Consider the following 17,575-nt stretch of genomic DNA (forward strand, 5'->3'; position numbering starts at 1 on the left):
GTTTGAAGAAACAGATAAAGAATGCAGTATGCTGGGCCAGGAAGACTTGCTTTGAAAATGCTCCAAGAGTAATGGATAACTGTTTCTGAAAGTCTTACCTTTTGGAGGATGGAGAGTTTCCTCACTTGCTTTGAAGAACACGTCTATTTATTTAACTTCTACGTTTGTTAGTCTGGGGTTTAAAAGACTTTGGTTAGTTTTTACCAAAACTGTCCCATGTATACAAAATGCAATCATGCGATCCACAGGAGGCATTATTATCCTCAGTTTGCTGTAGGAGTTGTAAGTTAGGGATACTGATAAATCATTGTTTTTATGTGCCCTAGAAAGCTGTGTATTTGTGGAAAGGAGAGGTGGCTCGGTAGGCTATTTGCCTTTGGGAATTCAGCCAAAGTTCCTATCTGTTCTCTTAGCTTCTGTTTTCACAGTTTTGTCACTATTAGGCTGAGGAAAGCAGAAAAGTCAACAGAATGGAAGATAGGGCAAATAAATATGTTCAAAGCTGAAGAACCAGTGAATCCATGTTACTGGCAAGTACTTCCCCTGGAGGAGAATTACAGAATACTTTATCTACGTGAGAGAGTATCTAAGAGAAAAGATGTTAATATCCAAACATGTAGATAAAATCTCTTGATAGTTCGTGGATCCTTCCACTTCCCCCCTTCCCATTTGCACCACTCAAATCCAAGCCTCTGACAGTTTCTGTCCAAGCTGTGCAGCAGCAACCACATCTGTCTGCCCTGGCTCCACTGTTGCCCCGTCCACCAGTGTTCATGCTGCAGCACATGCAGAAGATCACAAATGCAGAAGATCACAAGTCTGAAAGAGCATACTGAAAGATCACAGATCTGGTCCTGGGATGTGTCCTCCCAGCAGGCGACATTTCCCCATTCCCCTTCCTTAACCTCAGGACTTACCCGCTAGCATGATTGGACTTTTAGGCAACAATACCACCTCCTGTCTTCTCACTCCTTCTCTGTTTTTTGTCATCTGGCCATATTGGCCCCTTTTTGCTTTGCCAGTGCTGTATTCATTCTAGACTCTGGCCCTCTGCACATACTCTTTACTCCACCTAGAATGCGTTTCCATCTTATTCATCTTGCATGTGTCAGCTGAAATTCCACTTCCTCAAAGAGAACCTCTCCCAGACTAGGTTAGTTCCCTTGGACATATGTCACCAAAGCACATTAACCTTCCCATTTCATAATATATATTGTAACATATGTGTAATGACTTTGTAGCGTTGGCCTTCCCCTTTAGACTTTAAGTGCCATGACTTTAAGCATGTCTGTTTTGCTATTCTATGCCTAGCTCTTACTGGATTTTGAAAGATCATGACTGAATGAATGAATCTGAAATCTTACAGATAATAGGTTTGTTTGTTTGTTTCCTTTGGGTGCATGGGCTGGGAGTTGTGCCTGGGTCTCCTGCATACAGTCTACCACTGAACCCCCATGCACCCCAATAGGTTTTTAAAAAATATTTTTATTCAATAATCTTTACAGGCATACAGTCCATACATGGTGTACAATGAGTGGCTCACAGTATCATCACGTGGTTGTGTATTCATCACCATGATCATTTTTAGAACATTTGCATCACTCCAGAAAAAGAAATACAAATTAAAAACTCATATGTCCCATACCCCTTACCCCTCCATCTCATTGACACTAGTATTTCAATCTATCCACTTTTTTTTTTTTTACCCCTATCCCCCATTATTTATCTATTTAGTTTTCCACTCATCTGCCCATACTCTGTATAAAGGGAGCAGCAGACACGAGGTTTTCACAATCAAATGATCACAAAGCTATATAGTTATACACTCTTCTTCAAGAATCAAAGCTACTGGAACACAGTTCAGCAGTTTCAGGTACTTCCTTCCAGTCACTCTAATGTACCATAAACTAAAACAGGATATCTGTATAATATATTAGAATAACCTCCAGGATAACCTCTTGACTCTGTTTCAAATCTCTCAGCCACTGAAACTTTGTCTCATTACTCTGTCCCCTTTTGATCAGGAAGGCTTTCTCAGTCTTGTGATGGTAGATCCTGGCTCATCCCAAGAGTTCTGTCCCATGTTGCCAGGAAAATTGACACCCCTGGGAGTCATGTCCCATGAAGTGGGAGGGCAGTAAGTTCAACTGCCAGGTTGGCTTGGAGAGAGAGGCTGCATCTGAGCAACAAAAGAGGTTCTTTTGGGGTGACTCTTAGGCATAATTCCCAATAAGTTTTTACATGTATAGGTACAACTCTGCAAAATAAATATTATTTTCATTTTTATAGATGAGGAAAATGAGGTACAGAGAGGTTAGGGACTTGCCCAAGATCATGTCACTAGTCCTCTAGAAGGACTTCAAATAAAATAATAAGTATAACAGCTAGCACCTACAGCACTTACCATGGGTCAGGCACTATTCTTTATCTTTGACAGTTTACAGCAACCTAATGAGATAGGTGGCCCTCAGAGGCTCCCCACCGTGGTATTCATACAGTGTGGTTCTTCCCATACTGGACCACAGTTTGTCTGTGTGCGAATAACACATGGTGGAAATGATCACATGTCATTTCTAAGATTAGATTATAAAAAGAGAGCTCTGTTGGATATATTCATTCTCTCTGAGCTAACTTGTTCTGGGGGAGCCAGCTGTTATGGTACGAGCAGCCTTATGGAGAGGCACATGTGGTGAGGAACTAAAGTCTGGCCAATAGCTGGCAAGGAACAAGCCAGCGAGGAACAGCCTGCCAGCAACCATGTAACTGACCTAGAAGCACATTCTCTAGCCCCCCTCACCCCCCCACCTTGTAGAGCCTTGAGATGAGTGCAGCCCCAATGGCTTGGCTGCAACTTCGTGAGAGACCCTGAGCCAGTACCACCCAGCTAGGCTGTCCCAGATTCTTAGCCCTTAGAAACTGTGACATAATAAATGCCTGATGATTTAAGTTACTCTGTTTTAGGGTAATTTGTTATACAGCCATAGCGTTAGTACAACACTATTATTCCCATTTTACAGATGAAGAAGCTGAGGCACAGTGGAAGTACGCTTTCCCTTGCCCTACAGTGCCTCCCAATACCTCTGCTAATGAATCCCGTGGTCCTGGAAATCAGTTGTTTGCCTGTATTGTGTCTTATGGGTATAATTTGTTGCACAGACATTCAAAGACATCATTCAAACTTTATGAAGGCAAATAAGAATGGACAAGAAGAAAAAGATCTTGATTAGAATTGAGGTTATTCCTTGTTCCTAAGATCCAACTGGTGAAGAGCATCTCCATGTCATCTCAGATATTTTTTCTGATGCCTTAATGATATTTGGGTCAGATTTATTAATTCTTCAGCCACGTTAGGATATTCAAGCAGTCTTATTTTGTTTTGTAAGACTCAAGCTTGTTCAGTTTAAAAACTTCAATCTCATTTCTATTCAAAGCTCCTCTCCTCTTTTTTCCTTAACTTTGGGTGTTAGCTGCATTTTCTGGGGCAACCAGAAAAATCCCACTTGACGGTCATTTACAGTGGTGATGCTGCTAGGTATACTATGGTTACTAAATATACACTCCTCTGTCAGAAAATTTGCTATCAAAATCAAATATATAATTTGGTGATAAATAGATTTGAGTTTCTGAAATCCAGTATATACATGAATTTTTGAGGCCAAATGATGTGTCTCTCCAAGGTGACTTGAGAATGCATCTGCACCCCCAGAATATTGGGTTCTTTTTTGCTAAATGTCTGTTTCATTGTTAAATTATAAACTTATACCCTAGAAGAATTAATTCCCCAGATAATGAGGCATGTCTTTCTTTTCCCTCTGCTAAGTCACAATATTAAGGCAGCCAAATGTGGATCTGCTATAAAAGAGTTTAATTTTCAAAGACAATTAGACAATTTTATGGTTGACTTGAAGCATTTATCCATAACCAGTGAGTTGATATCATGTTGCCTCCCTAATGAATACCTCCTGACAGTCAAAGGAGAGATGAACTGTGGGTAGTACAAAGCTTTTCGATTTATTTATGATCCTGTTGGGTGTGAAGTCTATAGCCCTACAGTGTTTTCTTTGCCAAAAGAATTTTTTTTAAAGTTGAAAACCTGTTTTATAGGAAAGTTCTTTCTGTACTTAAAAAGAGGTATGGGAAAAATAAATAAATAAATAACTTGCATCCCTCTTGTAAGTCTGGGGAGGAATGAGATTTCTGGCCCATTTTTTTCTCCTAGCCAGCCAAATTTGATAGCACTTTATGGATTGTTTAGAACACTCTTCAGATCCTGTTTTCATGTTCCTGATACTACATCTCACATCCAACTGATTCATTCATTCATTCAACAAATATTTATTAAGTGCTGACTGTTCCAGGGCTCAGGGTTACAGTGTGTGAACATGGACTAGGACTGTACTTTCTTGGAGCTCCCATAGGAATAAGGGGTGAGGGGAGGCAAGCAATATGCAAGTAATAATACAATGTCAAGATAATTTCAGATGGTATTGACTGATGTGCAGAAAACAGAGCTGGAGTACACAAAGTTGGGGGAGAGGGGTGGCTAGTCAGTTTGGCCCTATCCAAAGCATCATAAACCTAGGGAGTTAATGCCTGAGGAAAGCTCCCCATTCCCAAACCTCCTCCTTGACTTTGTAAGATGGTGTTACACACCTGGCAGGTGGAAATGGAAGCCTTTGCAACAACCTAGCCAACCATTAGCAGGACTATCTTTGAACTCCCAGTTCAGCTAAGTAGATCATATAGCTTCTTGAGGGAAAAGAGAAGGCATTGCAAGTCTTAAACAAGAGTAGGGTTCCCCAATCACTGCCTTAATCAGGTTCTCTAAAACTGAATGTTTATTTAAAAGTTTCTCATGATTAACTTTATTTTAATGTAAGTGATAATATTTGAGTTCCTCTGTGATGTCTAGAAGCTTTCTGACTTAGGAGATGGGAAGAAGTGTACCTCAAATGTAAACCTTTGGCTTTCATTGTTTGTTCAAAGACTAAACCCAAATGCCTATAGTATAAAATAGGGTAAAATTTTAAGAGTCAACCCCTCTTGGAAAAATAACCTGGTTTGTAAAACTCTACTGCTATGGACTGCCTGTTTCCTCAGCCACTGTATTTTGACAGCTTCTGAACTGAAAATAAAAGGAATAATAGTTTAAAATACACACACGCAGACAAACATAGTGGAAAGATCAATGCAAAAATCTGCATTTTTGCTTTTGGTTTTAGAGATAAATGCAGAATGTGGATGTATATATAGCTGTTTGGCTGAACTCCTGCCCTGCACCTGGCCACACAAGTAATGGGACTTTCCCCATTGGCAGCAAGCTCTGCAGTGAACCAGCAATGTAGGGCCGTGTTCCACAGACTGTAGGTAGAGCAAATTTAAGTCAAAATGAATTTTATCTGAAAGAATACCATCAAACTAGGCCTCAGACTTGGCCTAACATAGGCAGTCGACTCCTTTTGGAAGCCAGAGAGGCAGGCTCATATGGAATTAGACTCCATTCACACCCCATACCCTGGCTACCATTTACCAGCTGTGCCCTGGCTGGGTCCTGAGGAGGGTCCTGTTGTGAAGCTGCAGCCTTGGATGAGGCCACTGAAAGGCTATTATGTAGAGAAAGACTGGTTTCCTGCAGGAGGGAGTTGTAGTGTAAAGGGGCTCAGGGAATCAAAATTCTCAGCCTCATTGGTAACTCAGCACAATTGCTTTTCCAAGTCTTGGGACCCAATTAGTGGTCTAACTTCTATCTGGTTTAATTTCCTCATCTATGAAATGTGGGTAACAATAGGGCTAGCCATTTAGGTTGTCAAGAGGATTAAGTGAGGCCCTTACCACATACCTGGGTGTAAGCAAAAGAGCTTTATATATGTTAGATCTTGTTATCCCTTCTACCATCGCTTGTTATGGGATTCTTTTCAGCTTCTGGGCAAGGCTGCTATTGCACCTTTGCATTTCCCCAGCTGCCTTTTCTCTGTAAAGCAGCATGAAAGCTACATCCTTGGAAATAGAAGTGCTGTTGCGAAGAAAGTAGGTGCTGCTGTGAACTTGACTCCTGAAGCTGCACCACTCAGTCTTAAGAGTTGTGGAATGTGCTCATGAAATGCTGCGTAATTGTCCTCTGCAGTCCTGGTGTGCAGAGAAAGACAAGTCTGGGGATTTTTAAAGGATTGTAGCTGATCTAGTGGGAGTTGTCTCAAAGGCTTCCCCTTCAGGCCTCCCCATCTCTTCCCCCCCACCCCATATATATACTTTTTTTTTTTTTGCCTACTGTAAGACATCATAACTGATCAAACAAACAAATGAATGTTCTCATATTATGTAGCGAGCACCTTGAAAAGCAAGCCAGCAGGCTGGTGGGTGTTCTTTGTTCTTTAGGTCACACTGCAAACTTGGGCAAGCCTGTTGCTTTTTTTTTTTTGCCCTTGTGTACCCAAATGAAAATGTGTATGATGGGAATAAACAGGCATTTGTTCATTGCAATGTACTTAGCGACAGAAAAAAAATTAGAAGCAACCTGAATGATTATCAGTAAACAGTAAATAAACGATAGTATTCCATAGATTACTATGGAGTAGTTAAAAAAGAATGAAGTATTGACTAATAAAGATTGCCAAGTGAAAAAAAAAATCACAAACATATATAAAATGTGATACTTATGATTAAATATACACACTTATATACAAACAGGCACAAATACATGGTCTCTGCCAATATTATACTGTGTGTGTGTGTGTGTGTGTGTGTGTGTGAATGTGCAGAAATAGTCTGGGAGGGGCGATAATAAACTGAATATGGTTTCCTACTTGAAGAGAATCAGGAAGGAGAGAAGTGGTCAAGGGGAAATTTGCTTTGTCTAAACATTTGAATTTTGTTTCCCAGTGGGAATAATGCATGTATTACTTGTGCAATCAAATTAAAAATAATTTCTAAAATGGGCATAAGGCTGACCTTGTGAGGTTTTTGAAAAGCCCCATTGCAGGGTATAAGGCTACAGATGTGAAAGTATCACTTTATGTTTTCTCCTCAGGAAAAAAGCACTTCCAGAAGGTTTTAGAGGCCACGACACTGATTTTTTCAAATACTAATAGCCAGTGATGCTTCTTCAGCCAAAATCCATGATCGATTCAGGTGCTGAGTAAATCCAGTAATGACTAAACATGATGACCAGAGTGCTTGTAGTTAGGTATTGGTTGGCAGATGAGCTTAGTCTGCTCTGAGGGGCTGACTAGACCATGAAAAGTTTAATTTCTTTGTCAAACGATTTATATCTGCATCATAAAAAAGGGAATGACTAAAAGGCAGTACAAATACCCAAGTGATTTAGATATGAGAGACACGGTCTGTGAGAGCTAAATTTATTAGGCTCCAAATCTAAAGTTCTTTTAAGAGAATAATTATTGGTGTTTGAAGGGGAGGGTACCAGTTTCCTGGGAAGCAAGGACTGATGGGGGATAGGCATTGAGGAGAAAGGGCACGTGAGAAGCTGGTGTTTCTCATTTTTGGGTAGAAATGAGTGGAGTTCAGAGAGACTGTTTCTGAGTAACTTATTCTGGTTTGAATAAGTTAGAATCTGAGAATCTAGGAATTGTGATTTTCAGTAGGGAGGGGGATGCAGTGGAAGAGTGAGTGTGTGTGTGTGTGTGTTTAAGAGGGATAAACAGCAAATTTTTTTAATTGTGAAAAATAACACATATACAAGAAAGCAATACATTTTAAACAAGTGGTTATACAACAGATTTTAAAGTTTGGTATGGGTTACAGTTCTACAATTTTTCATTTTTAATTCTAGCTGCTCCAAGACACTGGAGACCGAAAGAAATATCAATATATTGATTCAGCAGTCATATTCATTTGTTAAATCCTTTCTTCTCTATTATACTCTTCCTTCCCTTTTCTTCTTTTTTGTGAAAAACAATATATATACCAAAAAGCAATACATTTCAAGGTACATTGCAACATTTACTTGTAGAACAGGTTTCAGAGTTTGGTATGGGTTACAATTCCACAATTTTAGGTTTTTAACAGTGAGTTTTTAAAAGCATATTTTAGATGTATATTTCTGTGATATCGAGTAATTTAAAAAAACGCAACAAAATCTGGGCGTAATACCCAGAAAACAGTGTAAGGACTTGGGTTTTAAAAGATTGGGAATTATCCTAAATTGAGCCCCAGGTCAAGACCGTAAGCAATTCAGAGTTGTGGATCTCCTGAGAATCACCATTGTTTATAGTCTGAATAATTTGTACATGATATGTATGCTTTCCTCAAATGCATGTAAATCAGTAATACGATACCATTTATTCACGGTAGCATTTGAGATTTTTCTCAATCATTTAAAAACTTTTGTATCTACATATACGAAAGGAGAAAGAATAGCATAACGAACCCTATGTACCAATCCTCTCAGCTTCAACAGTTATCGAAACATTGTCAGTCTTGTTTCATCTATTCCCTCTTCCCCCGATTTCAGGTTCCTTTGTAGCAAGTCCCAGGCAGCATGTCATTTCATCTGGAATATTGCAGCTTGTATCTCTAAAAGCAGACTTTTAATAAAACATAGTCACTCCTTATTATAATCCAGCACCCAGTAATTATTCACATTTCTTTAAGAGTCACATAACATTTTAAGTGGTTTTAATTGGGATCCAAAGAAGGTCATATGTAGCAATTGGCTGATAATCTCTTAGATCTCTTAGTCTTTAGGTTTCTACTCCATCCATCTCTTCCCACCACGCCCTGCAGTTTTTTTTGTTGAAGAAATTGGGTCATTCGTCTTGTAGAGCAGTGCTTCTCGAAGTGTGGTTTGCAGACCGGTGCTGGTTTGTGACAAGCACAGAAATTGAGGGTAAGCATTTAGAAACTATTATAGCAGTTTGACATTGCTGCAACATCCAATTACATGAGCGTTATCAGCAAATGTGGTTTGGATTTAAATTCTGAATATACTGCAGATGTAGTGGTCAGAAAACATTCTAGAATAATTATGAAGATGAAGAAGCTTATGCCAGAATGTAAATCAGCATACTGCTTCCTTTACAACAATGTTTGCTAAGAAAAAAATGTCAACTGAATTTAACAATAGGCTTAGTGATATAGTAAAAATTTTGAATTTACTTAAAGGCTCATTTGTTAAATTGGAGATTATTCTTTCTATTGCAAAGTGAAAGCTTTTTAAAAACAATAGTTATATCATGCCATAGCCCAATAGTTATCAAGGAGGAAATTCTGTCAAATGTAGGAACTCCTAATATCCTAGAAAGCCAGTTTATTTCCAACTTTTTAAAAATGTGAATTTGATACCTTTGGTATTTTAATAATCTTAATTCTTTCCCCATTAGTTAATAGGCTAGAAGCTTATTTGCCACATTAAAAACTCTAATGCTATACACAGTATTCTTTCAAAGTGTGTGTACAAACATTTAATGTGAGGAATTGCTACTTCCTTCATAAATTTTTTGCACAGTAATAAAAGTTGTGAGGATAATAGCTATTCTCTATTAATTACCTATAGACACACTTTCAATGAATAATACAACTTTTCTAATTATTTTATTTTTTCCTGTGTTCTGTTCCAATTTTATATATTGGAATGTACTATTATGTCTTTTGCATCTCTGAATTTAAGAAATGGAGCTTGTATTTAGGTTTTCATTTCTTTTTTTCTACTAATGTATTTTTTTTAAGCTCTTTAGTTTTTTTCTTTTTTGGTGGGTTGGGTGAATGGTCCAGGAATTGAACCCGGGTCTCCTGTATGGAAACTGAGCATTCTAATGATCTCTTAATTTTTAATTATTTAAAAATCATGTTCGGGGCGGGCCACGGTGGCTCAGCAGGCAAGAATGCTTGCCTAGAATGCCAGAGGACCTGGGTTCGATTCCTGGTGCTTGCCCATGTATAAAAAAAGAAAAAAAAAATCATAAAAAAAGTGCAAAGGTGACTCAGTGGCAGAATTCTTGCCTGCCATGCAGGAGATACGGTTAGATTCCCACAGCCTGCCCATCCCCTCAAAAAAAGAAAATCAGGAAAAAAGCAAGAATACCATACATCAAGGACTTGCTGCTCTGTCAAACAGAATGTTATAAAACAAAACAAAATTTTAAATATTAATGGTTTAAAACTGAGATAGTTCTCTGAAATTTCTGTAAAGCCAATAATCGCCTGTCATCTAGTCTTTGTTTCAGAGTAGTAAACATTTCAGAAATGTAATCAATATCTCTCTCAAATCACACGTCTCTGAAATGACGTTAAAAGCTTACAACAGAAACAACAATAAATATTTTTCTAGGAAAAAAACATATTTGGCATTTTAAAATAATGTCAGAGGAGAAGCTTTCAAATTTAAATGTTGGTTAGGTTTTTGCTTCCCATTATCAGACAGAAAGCTTTGGTTTTAGTGGTTCCAATCTGATTTGAGTAATAGGAATAATCAGGGCATTGTGGTTAGTGACTAACTAGTGTGGTTCAGTCCTAACAAAGCTAGTGGGAAAAGTGTAGTGCTCGCTTTTTTCTTAGAAGTCGAGTCTAGCCAGTCCTGAAATTATTAAAAATGAGATCAGATAGTTCAAATTACTTGGTTAATTTGGTGCCCGAGTTGCTTTGTATAGATTTTTCCTAGTTTACTTATTTAATATTTTTTATCAACTTGCCATATTTCTCTCAAAAATCAATAAATATATAGTCTGAGTAAATGTAAACTGAATTTTATTCCTTTGATTTCATTAAGATCTATCAAACATGGTTAAGTCTTATATTCTGTCCTTCCAGAAAGTTACATTTTCATTATAAATGTAGAGCACCTACGTCATGAGTTATATCCTAACCATTTTACATAAACGTAGAAAAGTTGAAAGCTGAAGAAAAAAAAATTTGGTTAGTTAAGAAGTTCTTACATATTTATCTCTTTCAGAAGTTCATGATGCCTTTCCTTGGATTTAAGTATGAAAAAAGCAGAATTCAGTTCATTTACATGATGTACCAATACAACATTGCTTAAATCTATTTCTGTCAGCCATTCTGAAATCAAATTTCCTTTTATAAAACCCACTAAAAGAGAGGAAATTTTGTCAGGAAAAAGAACTGAGAAGGGCTAACTTAGGCCAACAAAATATTTGAAAAGAGCTGCATCGCAAAACAGGGAGGTAAAAAAAAGCAAATAACTTGTAATAAAAAATCCTTTCTCATAAACACATCTGTCCTTCCTCCCACATGTGGAAATGTTACCTAAGTTTGAAAAATTGTCACCAAAACACTTTATGCTATAAATTATGTAAAATCAAGTCTATTTTAGCCAGATAACCTATATTTTTAAAGAACTGTATTATTCTGTGCGTAAGGTGAAAGGTAGTGACATTCTCTTCTCAATACCGAGCTAAAAATTCCACACATCTGGCACATGGGTTTCAAGGAAAATGAAAAAAAGGAAACACAGAAGCACCATTGGACAGTCTTCAAACTTCCTTTTTTTGGTATTTCATGTCACCCATTAAACTTCATTTGCCATTGGCAGCCAACAGTCTCCCCTCTGTTAACACGTGAAGGCAGTGGGGACAGGTGTTATCCATCATACAGTACTGGTAGGTGCCCCTCATCTTTCGAAAACGAAGCAGCTTGTCTTCCATTCTTCTGAACATTTTCTTCCTTCATTTCCTCCAAAGCTTCTGTTTCAGCTAAGAAATCAACATCATTATCTACTGAGATGTTAAAGCTTCAAAGAGTTCTCTTTCACCATGGGCTTCCTTTACTCCTCCTTTCTGGAAAAACTGAGACATTTCTACAGTCTCGGAATAAGAATTCCAGGCCGTGGGGTTGGGTTGATTCTACAGACTGCCTGACGTCAGTCAATCATATATGAAGAGTTTAATATTAAGCTTCTTTCATTTCTTCACTACTGAGTTTTATTTCTTTCAATTTAGGGGCTAGAACTTGCTCATGGCCAATAAATGACATAAATAAAATGTGTTTCTTGAGTAATACAACTGTTGGGCAAGGAATTCCAGCTCTGCATTCTTGTGAATTTTTGTGCATTTCTTTTTCTGCCTGCTTGTGGATGTTCTTATGTGGATTTAATTTGCTGAAGCGATCTTTAAACCTGAAATCATCTTTAGTATAATTGTCATGGTTCTTAAACTAATTAAGAGTTGTTATAAATACCTTGATGGCACATTCTATAGGTATAACTTTACTGTCTTCCTTTGCACCCTCCTTTCTTCCTCCGTATGAATGAAAGACAACAGACTGGTTTCCTGTACTAATATAGCCAGTGAATGTCTCCAACATTCCAGAGTTGATCATTTTATACATAAGTAAATGGGTCTTAGGATCAACTGCTTTTTCTGCAGTAGAATGCTCCTCTTTCTCACGGCGGCGGGCACTTCGACCTTCTCCTGAATAGGCAGGTATGTTGTTTTAAAGCACTGGAAAGGTTTGATAGTTTTAAATCCATTTCAATTCCATCTCCAGGTGCAAAATTTTCCATTCTTGCTGTATTCTTTCTCCCACATACTCCTTCATCATGTTTGGTGGTAATGTCTTTTCCTTTTCCGATAAAACCCTTTTTGGGAGTAGGAACCTGCTTTGCTGGTATGTACGGATCATCATGAGTATCCTGCCAGTCAACCTTATCTTCAGAGCTATCCCTGTTTTCATAAGGATGCACTTTTTGAAAATTTTCAAAGGAAATGGAAAATTTGCTATCTCCATTGAATTTTTTTTTCTTCATGCCTAAGCTGTGTATCATATTCTCTGTCAAATTCCATCTGTAGCATCTGAGCCAGCCTTAGGTCGCTGGAGGTGTCAATGTTTTCCCCAGTAATAAATGGTCCTTCAGCACAGCAACTTCAGGAGAAGCAGCAGCTGCTTCTTCTAATTACAGTTCTTTAGCCATCTGGTCACTATTACATCAGCCTAAGAACAAGATGCTATGTTTGGAGGGGGCACTTGCTAGATCCCCAGGCCACTGTGGGCCTGGGCTCAGGAGATGCCACTCCGACTAGATCCATGGGGGGAAGAACCAGCCCCAAGAACAGGGCACAGAGTGGCAGGACCGGGAAGCAGAGTCTGCCTAGGAGGAGACAGGCGGCAGGGCAGGGGCTCGGGCTGCTGGTGTCGGATCTGAGGTGGCAGATGGTGACAGTGGCTGCCGCATCCCTACTAATGTGTTGTTGTTATATTTAAAACCATGACAGGTTAGAAATTTTAAAAACCTGGTTCTTTGCTGCAAATAGTTTGTGAAGTGTGGATTTTGCTTGTTGCATCTCTGAAGTGTCATTTAATGCATTCCTCTGACCCTTGTATTTCCTGTAAATTGGTAGTTAAATCTCCTAGAAGCTTGATCAGAGGGAGGCTCTTTTTGTGGGTGGGGTGAACAGGTCTTCACAGCTGGTGTTGTGTACTTCTTTCGGGCGGTATGTGCGTATCTGATTGCTACTTGTTTATCTTTTTGTAATGTTGTTACCCACTACAACCATTGTCTATATCTATTCATTCATTAGACAATGCACAGTAGTGATATTCTAATTCATTTATTTCCTTTTCACTTGCCTCTATACTTCTCTACTATAAAATATTTCTATAAAGAGAAACTTCAACTGTTTCATCACCCAGAGGCATTAAAGACATGGATAGGATAGGACACTAAATCTTCTGGACATTTTCAAAAGTTCTTATACTTGAAAATGTTGGTACCACTTCTCTAGAGGTCTCTTGTCATAGAGAAATGGCCCTCACTGTGCATGGGCAGGCACCGGAAATTGAACCCGGGTCTCTGGCAGGGCCAGTGAGAACTCTGCCCGCTGAGCCACTGTGGCCCGCCCCCTCACTAACTATTTAAGGAATATTTACTCTTTGCAAGGTACTGGGAAGGCAAATAAGGAATAAATAAGAGTAGAACATGGTTCTCTCACCTCAAGAATTTTCCTGCCTCTGTGAGTACGTTGGCCTTGACACTTGAAATAATTTAAGCTCATCCGTATAAGTAATTCAGTGTTAAGCCAGCTCACTCCACAACCTACTCTTTAAAGGCAAAAATTGGCTTGATGTTATTCCTAATTATAGCCTTTGAATTTACATTTCACAAACTGGTGGCATTTTTTCCTTCCTATTTGTAAAACTAACTTCCATAACTTCTATTTCTGGCCATTAAAAAGAATGTAACTTTGTGGGAGAGTGGGGATTTTATTTGTCTAAATGAGTAACTTTTTTGGGAACAGAACAGCCTTTATTCAAAAGGGAATTCATAAATAGATCTACACATATATAGTCAGTTGTGGTTTTTTTTTTTTTTTTGTATTTATCATCACAATTGGCTTTTTTCTTTTTTGTAAAAACTAACATATATACAAAAAAGCAATAAATTTCAAAGCATATAACAACAATTAGTTGTAGAATAAGTGAGTAAATTTTAACTGCTTATTTTCAATTGCCAAAAGTTTGTTGTTTTGTGTTTTATGGTATTTATATTCAACCTTCTGCTTTACCTGCTATTGGACAGAGTTTAGGTTACCAAATACCATGTAAATCCAAGGAACTTCAGACTTAACAAAAGGCAGAAGTGGTATGACTGTCCCTTCATAGCATCTTTAAAGAAAAATATACCACTTTTTATTGGTGGTGGCTGCCAAACTATTATTTTAGGGACAAGGTACCATGCTTTGCTTTACAGATGCGACAAAGAATACCATCTTCAGGTCTTCCTTTTTTATGGAGAGAGTGTCCTGACTCTTCCGTATTCCAGAAAACCATTGTGATAGTTCTACTAGCTTCTGAGTGTATCTGTCTGAATTACATACTTGGGGAGTGGGAAGATAACCACAAGGTAGTTCTGTGACCAATTCGACCCACAGACGTGGCCATGACTCCATTTGTCACCTGGACTCCGTATAGCATTTCAGGTTCTTTAGTATTGGTCAGCTCAGACCCTATATCTAACAGTCCTTGGAAGATCTGGCATTCTGTTTTACCCACTGCCAGTTATCCTAGAAGGATCTGTGAAATCTTTATCATGTATACCTGTGTGGTAATATTGCAGGTCCTTCCTCAAGGAGACCTAGCTTCTTCTCAGCCAATGGACTCTAAGTCTGTAACTTCAGCAGCTGATGTCAGCCTTCTGCTCTCTAGCTCTCTCTCTTTCTTTTTATACAAGTCAAATAATAACTTAGTGAGTTGTCTACCCATCTTGTCAATGGTTGACCATAAATTCCGGATTTTCAAGGCACAATAATTGCCATCCTGGTCTCGCTGTCAATTATTGTATCTATGCCCAACTAGCTTCTGATGGTTAATTGTCAGCGCCAGGCCTCTGCCAGTCTGGAATCCTATCATCCCCGTTGATTTGAAAGAGCCCAATAGCACTGCAGCATCGCCTACTGCCAACTTCAGTCAGCAGAGAACAGCCACCACTGAACCTCAGTGATGCAGTACCCCTCACTAGTGCGCTTAACCCTTGAGTGAAGGATGTGACCTCCTGGCCCTCCTGTGATCCTGGTCAGATGAACTGCGCTGGTCTCTCAGAATAAATCCATTCTCACATGCCCACCTTTGAACCATTTGACCTCTTCCTCTATCTTCTGCCAAGGCAGTTCCAACATTTCCATTTAATTTACTGTAGGCCATTGTGTGCCCAGGCTTCTGTGAGCTGTCCAGTATCTGACGCCCAGGCATCAGTGCTGGGAAATTGAACCAGTGGCCACAGTACAGTGCTCCGGTGTAGACAGAGTCTCACTGATGTGGCCTTAATTCACCCCATCACTCTTTGCCCACACAGATGTGCCTCCCCAGAACATATTAGTGGGTCCTGAAAGTCCTTCACCCCAAAGCATAAAGCTATGCTGAGATCTGACCCTAATTATCACCTGGGGAAAAAAAATTTGAGGAAGAGAAGCATCCCCAAGTGAGGCACCCACCTCAAGTAAGGGCTTTGCAGGGTGTTCAGGCAAGAAGAGGCTGCTGTTCTATGGCAAGAAGGGTCTGAAGGGTGAGTTATTGGCCCAGAAAGGTCAGAGGAAATTGGAAGTCATGATTTTGGGACTTGAACACCAAATGAGCCTTTCTGCAGCTCTCAGGGAGTTAACTTCCCACATCTCTGGGTTGTACCAAGAGGTTTCCTGAAGAAGTTCCACTCCATGATGTCAGAGAAACACTAGGACAGAAAGTGAGAGGCCCGGGGAGGGGCCTTGGGTGATGTGCTTTGTAGGCCCACTGGTTTGTAGTTCTACTAGTTGCAATAGCAGTGACTAAGGAGATGGAGTAAAAAGACTTAATGTTCTGTACAAGAAATATCCAAAACAGGAGTTTTTCACAAGGTTTTATATGACATAAGGTCAGAAAAGCATTTCACTTTAAACCCAGAATTTTCAGAAATGAAGGATACATTCACAGGAGACCAGGTGTTGTTTCTGCAGCATTGCGAGTCCCAAAAGATGAATTAAATTTTGAAGAAAGCAATATTGAACTAGAATAAAATGTGTGTCCATTTACCGGCCATTAACTAAAAACTGACGTCCAAACTAAATATTCTAATTACACTATCTTATTTAATTTTTATAACCACCCTACAAAGCAGCTAGCATGCCTAGTTTACAAAAGAAGGAGCTGATACTCAAGAAAAGTAAAGTAGCTTCTCCACAGTAATACAAGTAGTAAGGAACGGAGCTTGAATGTGAGCCTAAAATTTTCTGACTCTAAAATGTTGGCTGTCTGATTTTTAAAAATATTTTTTGTTTTAACATACAGATAACACAAAATTTCCCATTTTAACCACCTTCCTGTACAAAATTCAGTGATATGAATTACATTCACAAAACTTTTCCATCATCCCAAATAGAAAATCTATTCCCTTAAAGCAATAACTCCCCTTCCCCCAGCCTCTAATAACCTCTAATCTATTTACTGTCTTTTAAGAATTTGCTTAATCTAGGTATATCATATAAGTAGTAGAATCATTATAATATTTGATTTTTTTGTCTCACTGTGATTGGCATTCATCAAGATGAAGCAACTCCAAGGACTATGAAGAAAAATATCCCCAGCAATCAGCCTTTCGTCATTCATGGGTAATTATAAGATAAATGTTGTACTGATTTCCCCAAAGTACTACTTTTAAGAAAACTTCTGATGGGTGGGGCGCTGTTGACATTGCTAAGAGTGACACCTAGAAAGATCTTATTATAGCTTGTCATTTGGGCATTACATGTAATATGTTGCAATAACAAGTTGAGGCAGTTGAAGGGGTCAATGGTTGATCTGGAGTAGTTGGGTCTTGGAGGTGGGAAACCACCATTGTCACCTCTCTCTACCAACTCTGATGGGAACCAGCCACTGCTGAGCGTTTTCAGAAGTGTGGTGATGGGACTCCCCTCTCTTTCTGTGGCCTACAGTCCCGCGTGGTGATGCCTTTGCCCATATCCGAGGATGAAGGAGCGGGATGAAGAAGTTGGCAGCGTGATGTCTTATTCCCAAGCCTGTGAAGGTGTTGGAGGGTAGTAACCTACCCAGCAATTCTCCAGCCAATTCAATCTCAAGGTGTTGCTAGTTCCTCCTTAATAGTAGAATTTTCCCCCTTTGACTGAACAGAAAGCCT

General features: G+C 39.0%; 1 protein-coding gene and 1 pseudogene across 2 annotated transcripts in view; one reads left to right on the forward strand and one right to left on the reverse strand.

The window, feature by feature from the left end:
- ANKRD6 (ankyrin repeat domain 6) overlaps window positions 1-17,575 on the forward strand; it is a 252,189-nt gene that overhangs the window by 123,449 nt on the left and 111,165 nt on the right. The window lies entirely within an intron of this gene.
- On the reverse strand, window positions 11,554-12,998 carry LOC143683349 (serine/threonine-protein kinase RIO3 pseudogene; annotated as a pseudogene).

Source organism: Tamandua tetradactyla, chromosome 5 (genome assembly GCF_023851605.1).
Source record: "Tamandua tetradactyla isolate mTamTet1 chromosome 5, mTamTet1.pri, whole genome shotgun sequence".
Taxonomy (NCBI): domain Eukaryota; kingdom Metazoa; phylum Chordata; class Mammalia; order Pilosa; family Myrmecophagidae; genus Tamandua; species Tamandua tetradactyla.